Genomic DNA, 10,997 nt, shown 5'->3' on the forward strand with positions numbered 1-10,997 from the left:
ACCCACCTAGTGTTTGGGTTAGCCCCCAGGAGGCCTTCAGGCCCAATCCCCTTGCTGTGTGGCTCGCGGTGGGGCGGACCGAGGGGTTGGAGCTGGCGAGCGGGACCGTAGGCCCACAGGTTTTGGCGCGTGGGCCTTCTAAGGAGGTCGGGGGCTCCGAGGGCCCTGCCCCTTCTCCCGCCTGAATGACCGGCGGCGACCCTAGCGGCCCCGGTGGCGGGGGCTGCAGGGTGTGTCCGGCCCTGGGGCTAGGACGTCCAGGATCCCTGGCGTGGCTGCGCAAGTCCCCTTGGGAGGGGACCCTCGGGGACCGACGTAGGGTTACGGTTAGCCCCCAGGAGGCCGGCAGGTCCGATCCGCCTTCTGTGTTTCGAGCGGAGAGGCAGGTTGAGGTGAGGGCGCTGACTAGTGGGAACGTGGGCCCAAGCGCTTTGGGGCAGGGGGCCATCAAGGTCGGCAGGGGCTCTGAGGGCCCTGCTCCTTCTCCCGCCTGAATGACCCGCGGCGCCCCTAGCGGCCGGAGTGGCGGTGGGCTGCAGGGTGATTCCACCGCTGGGGTTCAGTGGTTCCCAATCCCTGGCGTTGGGTCGCAAAACCCCTTGGGAGGGGCCCCTCGGGGACCAACCTAGGGTTCAGGTTAGCCCCCAGGAGGCCGGCAGGTCCAATCCGCCTGCTGTGTTGCGAGCGGAGGGGCGGGTTGAGGTGAGGGCGCTGACGAGTGGGAACGTGGGCCCACAGGTTTTGGCGTGGGGGCCTTCGAAGATCCTCTGGGATGAGGAGCGCCCTGCCCCTTCTCCCGCCTGTATGACAGGCGGCGCCCCTAGCGGCCCAGGTGGCGGGGGCTGCAGGGTGTGTCTGGCCCTGGGGCTAGGAGTCCAGGATCCCCGGCGTGGCTGCGCAAGGCCCCTTGGGACGGGCCGCTCGCAGACCGACCTAGGGTTAGGGTTAGCCCCCAGAAGGCCGGCAGGTCCGATCCGCCTGCTGTGTTTCCAGCGGAGGGGCAGGGTGAAGTGAGGGCGCTGACTAGTGGGAAAGTGGACCCAAGCGCTTTGGGGAGGGGGGGCCATAGAAGGTCGGCGGGGGCTCAGAGGGCCCTGCCCCTTCTCCCACCTGAATGACCGGCAGCGCCCCTAGCGGCCCAGCTGGCGGGGGGCTGCGGGTAAAGTCTGGCGCTCGGTCTCTGGTCCCCAATCCCTGCCGTTGGGGCGCCAGGCCCTTTGGGTGGGGCCCCTCAGGAGCCCACCTAGACTTAGGGTTAGCCCCCAGGAGTCCCGCAAGCCCGATCTGCTGGATGTGCGGCGAGCGGAGGGGCAGGCCGAGCTGAGGGCGCTGAGGACTGGGAGCGTGGGCCCAAGCATTTTGGCGTGGGGGGCCTTCAAAAGTCGTCAGGGGCTCGGAGTGCCCTGCACGTTCTCCCGAACTGAATGACAGGCGGCGCCAATAATGGCCTGGGTGGCGGTGGGCGAAGGGTGAGTCCAGCGCTGGGGTGAAGGGTGAGTCCAGCGCAGGGTCTCCGGTGACCCAATCCCCGGCGTTGCGGTGCCAGGCCCCTTGGGAGGGGACCCTCGGGGGCCGAACAAGGGTTAGGATTAGCCCCCAGGAGGCCGGCAGGCATGATCCGCAGGAGGTGTGGCTAGCGGGGTTGGGGGGGTGGGGGGGCGGTCGGAGGGGAGGGCGCTGGAGAGCGGAGCGTGGGCCCAAGTATTTTGGCGCAGGGGGCCTTCGAAGTTCCCCGGGGGCTCGGAGGGCCCTACCCATTGCCCCCACTGAATGACAGGCGGCGCCCCTAGAGGCCCGTGTGGCGGGGGGCTGCAGGGTGAGTCCAGCGCTGGGGTTTGGAGGTTCCCAATCCCAGGCGTTGGGGCGCCAAGCCCCTTGGGATGGGCACCTCGAGGACCCACCTAGGGATTTTTTTAGCCCCCAGGAGGCCTTCAGGCCAAATCCCCTGGCTGTGTGGCTCCTGGTGGGAAGGACCGAGGGGAGGGAGCTGGCGAGCGGGACGGTGGGCCCACAGGTTTTGGCGTGGGGGCCTTCTAAGGAGGTCGGGGGCTAGGAGGGCCCTGCCCCTTCTCCCGCCTGAATGACAGGCGGCGCCCCTAGGAGCCCGGATGCCAGGGGGCTGGAGGGTGACTCCAGCCCTGGGGTTAGGACGTCCAGGATCCCTGGCGTGGCTGCGCAAGGCCCCTTGGGACGGGCCGCTCGCAGACCGACCTAGATTTAGGGTTAGCCCCCAGAAGGCCGGCAGGTCCGATTCGCCTGCTGTGTTTCCAGCGGAGGGGCGGGGTGAAGTGAGGGCGCTGACTAGTGGGAAAGTGGGCCCAAGCGCTTTGGGGCGGGGTGGCCATGAAGGTCGGCGGGGGCTCGGAGTGCCCTGCCCGTTCTCCCGCCTGAATGACCGGCGGCGCGCCTAGCAGCCAAGGTGGCGGGGGGCTGCGGGTCAAGTCTGGCGCTCGGTCTCGGGTCCCCAATCCCTGGCGTTGGGGCGCCAGGCCCCTTGGGTGGGGCCCCTCAGGAGCCCACCTAGAGTTAGGGTTAGCCCCCATGAGTCCCGCAAGCCCGATCTCCTGGATGTGCGGCGAGTGGAGGGGCAGGCCGAGCTGAGGGCGCTGAGGACTGGGAGCGTGGGCCCAAGCGTTTTGGCGCGGGGGGCCTTAAAAATTCGTCATGGGCTCGGAGTGCTCTGCACGTTCTCCCGCTCTGAATGACCAGAGGCGCCAATAATGGCCAGGGTGGCGGTGGGCGAAGGGTGAGTCCAGCGCTGGGGCTCCGGGTTCCCAATCCCCGGCGTTGCGGTGCCAGGCCCCTTAGGAGGGGCCCCTCCGTTGCTGAACAAGTTTTAGGATTAGCCCCCAGGAGGCCCGCAGGCAGGATCCCTGGCGGTGTGGTGGGGAGGGGGTGGTGGGCGTCCGGAGGGTAGGGCGCTGGTGAGCAGAGCGTGGGCTCAAGTGTTTTGGCGCAGGGGGCCTTCGAAGCTCCCCGGGGGCTCGGAGGGCCCTACCGGACTCCCCCCCTGAATGACCGGCGGCGCCCCTAGCGGACAGGGTGGCGGGGGGCTGCAGGGTGGGTCCAGCGCTGGGGTTTGGAGGTTCCCAATCCCCGGCGTTGGGCGCCAAGCCCCTTGGGATGGGCCCCCCAGGGACCCACCTAGGGTTTGGGTTAGCCACCTGGAGGCCTTCAGGCCCAATCCCCTGGCTGTGTGGCTCGCGGTGGGGCGGTCCGAGGGGAGGGAGGTGGCGAGCGGGACTGTGGGCCCACAGGTTTTGGCGCAGGGACCTTCTAAGGAGGTCGGGGGCTCCGAGGGCCCTGCCCCTTCTCCCGCCTGAATGACCGGCGGCGCCCCTAGGAGCCCGGATGCCAGGGGGCTGCAGGGTGAGTCCGGGCTGGGGCTAGGACGTCCAGGATCCCTGGCATGGCCGCGCAAAGCCCCTGGGGAGGGGCCCCTCGGGAACCGCCCTAGGGTTAAGGTTACCCCCAGGTGGCCGGCACGTCCGATCCGCCTGCTGTCTTTCCAGCGGAGGGGCCGGTTGAGGTGAGGGCGCTGACTAGTGGGAAAGTGGGCCCAAGCGTCTTGGGGCGGGTGGCCATCGAAGGTCGGCGGGGACTCAGAGGGCCCTGCCCATTCTCACGCCCTGAATGAGCGGCAGCGCCCCTAGTGGCCCAGGTGGTGGAGGGGCAGCAGTGTTAGTCTTGCCCTGGGGCTCCGGGCACCACAATGCCCATAGTTGCGGTGCCAGGACCCTTGGGAGGGGCCCCTCTGGGGCCCACCTAGGGTTAGGATAACCCCCAGGACACCGGCAGGCAGGATCACTGGCGGTGTGGCGAGCAGTGGGCGGGCCTAGGGGAGGGCGCTGCAGAGCGGGAGCGTGGGCCCAAGTGTTTTGGCGCAGGGGGCCTTTGAAGCTTGCCGGGGGCTCGGAGGGCCCTACCTCTTCTCCCGCCCTGAATGACGGGCGGCGCCTGAAGCGACCCGGGTGGCAGGGGGCTGCAGGGTGAGTCCAGCGCTGGGGTTTGGAGGTTCCCAATCCCCAGCGTTGGGGCGCCAAGCTCCTAGGGATGGGCCCCTTGGGGACCCACCTAGGGTTTGCGTTAGCCCCCAGGAGGCCTTCAGGCCCAATCCCCTGGCTGTGTGGCGCGCGGTGGGGCGGGCCGAGGGGTCGGAGCTGGGAGCGGGACCGTGGGCCCACAGGTTTTGGCGTGGGGGCCTTCGAAGATCCTCAGGGACTAGGAGGGCCCTGCCCCTTCTCCCGCCTGAATGACCGGCGGCGACCCTAGCGGCCCCGGTGGCGGGGGCTGCAGGGTGTGTCCGGCCCTGGGGCTAGGACGTCCAGGATCCCCAGCGTGGCTGCGCAAGTCCCCTTGGGAGGGGCCCCTCGGGGACCGACGTAGGGTTACGGTTAGCCCCCAGGAGGCCGGCAGGTGCGATCCGCCTGCTGTGTTTCGAGCAGAGAGGCAGGTTGAGGTGAGGGCGCTGACTAGTGGGAACGTGGGCCCAAGCGCTTTGGGGCAGGGGGCCATCAAAGGTCGGCAGGGCCTCTGAGGGCCCTGCCCCTTCTCCCGCCTGAATGACCGGCGGCGCCCCTAGGAGCCCGGATACCAGGGGGCTGCAGGGTGAGTCCGGGCTGGTGCTAGGACGTCCAGGATTCCAGGCATGGCCCCGCAAGACCCCTTGGGAGGGCCCCCTTGGGGACCGCCCTAGGGTTAAGGTTACCCCCAGGTGGCCGGCAGGTCCTATCCACCTGCGGTCTTTCCAGCGGAGGGGCCGGTTGAGGTGAGGGCGCTGACTAGTGGGAAAGTGGGCCCAAGCGCTTTGGGGCTGGGGGCCATCAAAGGTCGCCAGGGACTCAGAGGGCCCTGCCCATTCTCCAGCCCTGAATAAGCGGCAGCGCCCCTAGTGGCCCAGGTGGTGTAGGGGCAGCAGTTTTACTCTTGCCCTGGGGCTCGGGGTTCCCCAATGCCCGGAGTTGCGGTGCCAGGACCATTGGGAGGGGCCCCTCGGGGGCCCACCTAGGGTTAGGATTAGCCCCCAGGAGGCCGGCAGGCAGGATCCACCGGCGGTGTGGGAGCGGGGGGGGGGGCGAGGTGGGGTGCGGTCGGAGGGGAGGGCGCTGGAGAGCAGAGCGTGGGCCCAAGTGTTTTTCGCAGGGGGCCTTCGAAGCTCCCCGGGGGCTCCGAGGGCCCTACTCGTTCACCCCCCTTAATGACCGGCGGCGCCCTTAGTGTCCCGGTTGGCGGCATGACGGCAGGTTGAGTTCGGCACTGCGACACGGGGGTTCTCAATCCCTGGCGTTGCGGCGCCAAGCCCATTGGGATGGGACCTTCGGGGACCCACCTAGGGTTTGGGTTAGCTCCCAGGAGGCCTTCAGGCCCAATCCCCTTGCTGTGTGGCTCGTGGTGGGGCGGACCGAGGGGAAAGAGCTGGCGAGCGGGACCGTAAGCCCACAGGTTTTGGTGCTTTGGCCTTCTAAGGAGGTCAGGGGCTCAGAGGGCCCTGCACGTTCTCCTGCCTGAATTACCGGCGGCGCCCCTAGCGGCCCAGATGGCGGGGGGCTGCTGGTAAAGTCCAGTGCTCGGTCTCCGGTCCCAAATCCCCGGCGGTGCGGTGCCAGGACCCTGGGGAGTGGCCCCACGGGGGCAGAAGAAGGGTTAGGATTAGCCCCCAGGAGGCCGGCAGGCAGGATCCACCAGCGGTGTGGGAGCGGGGGGGGGGCGAGGGGGGGCAGCCGGAAGGGAGGGCGCTGGAGAGCGGAGCGAGGGCCCACAGGTTTGGCGCAGGGACCTTCTAAGGAGGACAGGGGCTCGGAGGGGCCCTGCCCCTTCTCCCGCCTGAATGACCGGCGGCGCCCCTAGGAGCCCGGATACCAGGGGGCTGCAGGGTGAGTCCGGGCTGGTGCTAGGACGTCCAGGATTCCAGGCATAGCCCCGCAAGACCCCTTGGGAGGGGCCCCTTGGGGACCGCCCTAGGGTTAAGGTTACCCCCAGGTGGCCGGCAGGTCCGATCCAACTGCTTTCTTTCCAGCGGAGGGGCCGGTTGAGGTGAGGGCGCTGACTAGTGGGAAAGTGGGCCCAAGCGCTTTGGGGCTGGGGGCCATCAAAGGTCGCCGGGGACTCAGAGGGCCCTGCCCATTCTCCAGCCCTGAATAAGCGGCAGCGCCCCTAGTGGCCCAGGTGGTGTAGGGGCAGCAGTTTTACTCTTGCCCTGGGGCTCGGGGGTCCCCAATGCCCGGAGTTGCGGTGCCAGGACCCTTGGGAGGGGCCCCTCGGGGGCCCACCTAGGGTTAGGATAACCCCCAGGACACCAGCAGGCAGGACCACCGGCGGTGTGGCGAGCAGGGGGCGGGCCGAGGGGAGGGCGCTGCAGAGCGGGAGTGGGAGCTTGGGCCCAAGTGTTTTGGCGAAGGGGACCTTTGAAGCTTTCCGGGGGCTCGGAGGGCCCTACCTCTTCTCCCGCCCTGAATGACCGGCGGCGCCTGAAGCGACCCGGGTGGCGGGGGGCTGCAGGGTGAGTCCAGCGCTGGGGTTTGGAGGTTCCCAATTCCCGGCGTTGGGGCGCCAAGCTCCTAGGGATGGGCCCCTTGGGGACCCACCTAGGGTTTGCGTTAGCCCCCAGGAGGCCTTCAGGCCCAATCCCCTGGCTGTGTGGCGCGCGGTGGGGCGGGCCGAAGGGTCGGAGCTGGGAGCGGGACCGTGGGCCCACAGGTTTTGGCGTGGGGGCCTTCGAAGATCCTCAGGGACTAGGAGTGCCCTGCCCCTTCTCCCGCCTGAATGACCGGCGGCGACCCTAGCGGCCCGGGTGGCGGGGGGCTGCAGGGTGAGTCCAGCGCTGGGGTTTGGAGGTTCCCAATCCCCGGCGTTGGGGCGCCAAGCCCCTTGGGATGGGCCCCTCGGGGACCCACCTAGGGTTTGGGTTAGCCCCCTGGAGGCCTTCAGGCCCAATCCCCTGGCTGTGTGGCTCGCGGTGGGGCGGACCGAGGGGAGGGAGCTGGCGAGCGGGACCGTGGGCCCACAGGTTTTGGCGCAGGGACCTTCTAAGGAGGTCGGGGGCTCGGAGGGCCCTGCCCCTTCTCCCGCCTGAATGACCGGCGGCGCCCCGAGGAGCCCGGATGCCAGGGGGCTGCAGGGTGAGTCCGGGCTGGGGCTAGGACGTCCAGGATCCCCGGCATGGCCGCGCAAGGCCCCTTGGGAGGGGCCCCTCGGGGACCGCCCTAGGGTTAAGGTTACCCCCAGGTGGCCGGCACGTCCGATCCGCCTGCTCTCTTTCCAGCGGAGGGGCCGGTTGAGGTGAGGGCGCTGACTAGTGGGAAAGTGGGCCCAAGCGCTTTGGGGCGGGGGGCCATCGAAGGTCGGCGGGGACTCAGCGGGCCCTGCCCATTCTCCAGCCCTGAATGAGCGGCAGCGCCCCTAGTGGCCCAGGTGGTGGATGGGCAGCAGTGTTAGTCTTGCCCTGGGGCTCGGGGGACCCCAATGCCCGGAGTTGCGGTGCCAGGACCCTTGGGAGGGGCCCCTCTGGGGCCCACCTAGGGTTAGGATAACCCCCAGGACACCGGCAGGCAGGACCACCGGCGGTGTGGCGAGCAGGGGGCGGGCCGAGGGGAGGGCGCTGCAGAGCGGGAGTGGGAGCGTGGGCCCAAGTGTTTTGGCGCAGGCGGCCTTTGAAGCTTGCCGGGGGCTCGGAGGGCCCTACCTCTTCTCCCGCCCTGAATGACCGGCGGCGCCTGAAGCGACCCGGGTGGCGGGGGGCTGCAGGGTGAGTCCAGCGTTGGGGTTTGGAGGTTCCCAATTCCCGGCGTTGGGGCGCCAAGCTCCTAGGGATGGGCCCCTTGGGGACCCACCTAGGGTTTGCGTTAGCCCCCAGGAGGCCTTCTGGCCCAATCCCCTGGCTGTGTGGCGCGCGGTGGGGCGGGCCGAGGGGTCGGAGCTGGGAGCGGGACCGTGGGCCCACAGGTTTTGGCGTGGGGGCCTTCGAAGATCCTCAGGGACTAGGAGGGCCCTGCCCCTTCTCCCGCCTGAATGACCGGCGGCGACCCTAGCGGCCCAGGTGGCGGGGGCTGCAGGGTGTGTCCGGCCCTGGGGCTAGGACGTCCAGGATCCCCGGCGTGGCTGCGCAAGTCCCCTTGGGAGGGGCCCCTCGGGGACCGACGTAGGGTTACGGTTAGCCCCCAGGAGGCCGGCAGGTGCGATCCGCCTGCTGTGTTTCGAGCGGAGAGGCAGGTTGAGGTGAGGGCGCTGACTAGTGGGAACGTGGGCCCAAGCGCTTTGGGGCGGGGGGGCCATCAAAGGTCGGCAGGGGCTCTGAGGGCCCTGCCCCTTCTCCCGCCTGAATGACCGGCGGTGCCCCTAGCGGCCCAGGTGGCGGGGGGCTGCGGGTAAAGTCTGGCGCTCGGTCTCGGGTCCCCAATCCCTGGCGTTGGGGCGCCAGGCCCCTTGGGTGGGGCCCCTCAGGAGCCCACCTAGAGTTAGGGTTAGCCCCCAGGAGTCCCGCAAGCCCGATCTGCTGGATGTGCGGCGAGCGGAGGGGCAGGCCGAGCTGAGGGCGCTGAGGACTGGGAGCGTGGGCCCAAGCGTTTTGGCGCGGGGGGCCTTCAAATGTCGTCAGGGGCTCGGAGTGCCCTGCACGTTCTCCCGAACTGAATGACCGGCGGCGCCAATAATGACCTGCGTGGCGCTTGGGCGAATGGTGAGTCCAGCGCTGGGGCGAAGGGTGAGTCCAGCGCTGGGGCTCGGGCGACCCAATCCCCGGCGTTGCGGTGCCAGGCCCCTTGGGAGGGGCCCCTCGGGGGCCGAACAAGGGTTAGGATTAGCCCCCAGGAGGCCGGCAGGCAGGATCCACAGGCGGTGTGGCGAGCGGGGGTGGGGGGGGTGGGGGGACGAGGCGGGGGTGCGGCCGGAGGGGAGGGCGCTCGAGAGCGGAGCGTGGGCCCAAGTGTTTTGGCGCAGGGGGCCTTCGAAGCTCCCCGGGGGCTCAGAGGGCCCTACCCAACTCCCCCCCTGAATGACCGGCGGCGCCCCTAGCGGCCCGGGTGGCGGGGGGCTGCAGGGTGAGTCCAGCGCTGGGGTTTGGAGGTTCCCAATCCCCGGCGTTGGGTCGCCAAGCCCCTTGGGATGGGCCCCTCGGGGACCCACCTAGGGTTTGGGTTAGCCCCCTGGAGGCCTTCAGGCCCAATCCCCTGGCTGTGTGGCTCGCGGTGGGGCGGACCGAGGGGAGGGAGCTGGCGAGCGGGACCGTGGGCCCACAGGTTTTGGCGCAGGGACCTTCTAAGGAGGTCGGGGGCTCGGAGGGCCCTGCCCCTTCTCCCGCCTGAATGACCGGCGGCGCCCCGAGGAGCCCGGATGCCAGGGGGCTGCAGGGTGAGTCCGGGCTGGGGCTAGGACGTCCAGGATCCCCGGCATGGCCGCGCAAGGCCCCTTGGGAGGGGCCCCTCGGGGACCGCCCTAGGGTTAAGGTTACCCCCAGGTGGCCGGCACGTCCGATCCGCCTGCTCTCTTTCCAGCGGAGGGGCCGGTTGAGGTGAGGGCGCTGACTAGTGGGAAAGTGGGCCCAAGCGCTTTGGGGCGGGGGGCCATCGAAGGTCGGCGGGGACTCAGCGGGCCATGCCCATTCTCCAGCCCTGAATGAGCGGCAGCGCCCCTAGTGGCCCAGGTGGTGGATGGGCAGCAGTGTTAGTCTTGCCCTGGGGCTCGGGGGACCCCAATGCCCGGAGTTGCGGTGCCAGGACCCTTGGGAGGGGCCCCTCTGGGGCCCACCTAGGGTTAGGATAACCCCCAGGACACCGGCAGGCAGGACCACCGGCGGTGTGGCGAGCAGGGGGCGGGCCGAGGGGAGGGCGCTGCAGAGCGGGAGTGGGAGCGTGGGCCCAAGTGTTTTGGCGCAGGGGGCCTTTGAAGCTTGCCGGGGGCTCGGAGGGCCCTACCTCTTCTCCCGCCCTGAATGACCGGCGGCGCCTGAAGCGACCCGGGTGGCGGGGGGCTGCAGGGTGAGTCCAGCGCTGGGGTTTGGAGGTTCCCAATTCCCGGCGTTGGGGCGCCAAGCTCCTAGGGATGGGCCCCTTGGGGACCCACCTAGGGTTTGCGTTAGCCCCCAGGAGGCCTTCTGGCCCAATCCCCTGGCTGTGTGGCGCGCGGTGGGGCGGGCCGAGGGGTCGGAGCTGGGAGCGGGACCGTGGGCCCACAGGTTTTGGCGTGGGGGCCTTCGAAGATCCTCAGGGACTAGGAGGGCCCTGCCCCTTCTCCCGCCTGAATGACCGGCGGCGACCCTAGCGGCCCCGGTGGCGGGGGCTGCAGGGTGTGTCCGGCCCTGGGGCTAGGACGTCCAGGATCCCCGGCGTGGCTGCGCAAGTCCCCTTGGGAGGGGCCCCTCGGGGACCGACGTAGGGTTACGGTTAGCCCCCAGGAGGCCGGCAGGTGCGATCCGCCTGCTGTGTTTCGAGCGGAGAGGCAGGTTGAGGTGAGGGCGCTGACTAGTGGGAACGTGGGCCCAAGCGCTTTGGGGCGGGGGGGCCATCAAAGGTCGGCAGGGGCTCTGAGGGCCCTGCCCCTTCTCCCGCCTGAATGACCGGCGGTGCCCCTAGCGGCCCAGGTGGCGGGGGGCTGCGGGTACAGTCTGGCGCTCGGTCTCGGGTCCCCAATCCCTGGCGTTGGGGCGCCAGGCCCCTTGGGTGGGGCCCCTCAGGAGCCCACCTAGAGTTAGGGTTAGCCCCCAGGAGTCCCGCAAGCCCGATCTGCTGGATGTGCGGCGAGCGGAGGGGCAGGCCGAGCTGAGGGCGCTGAGGACTGGGAGCGTGGGCCCAAGCGTTTTGGCGCGGGGGGCCTTCAAATGTCGTCAGGGGCTCGGAGTGCCCTGCACGTTCTCCCGAACTGAATGACCGGCGGCGCCAATAATGACCTGCGTGGCGCTTGGGCGAATGGTGAGTCCAGCGCTGGGGCGAAGGGTGAGTCCAGCGCTGGGGCTCGGGCGACCCAATCCCCGGCGTTGCGGTGCCAGGCCCCTTGGGAGGGGCCCC

Source organism: Ursus arctos, unplaced genomic scaffold (assembly GCF_023065955.2).
Source record: "Ursus arctos isolate Adak ecotype North America unplaced genomic scaffold, UrsArc2.0 scaffold_13, whole genome shotgun sequence".
Lineage (NCBI taxonomy): Eukaryota > Metazoa > Chordata > Mammalia > Carnivora > Ursidae > Ursus > Ursus arctos.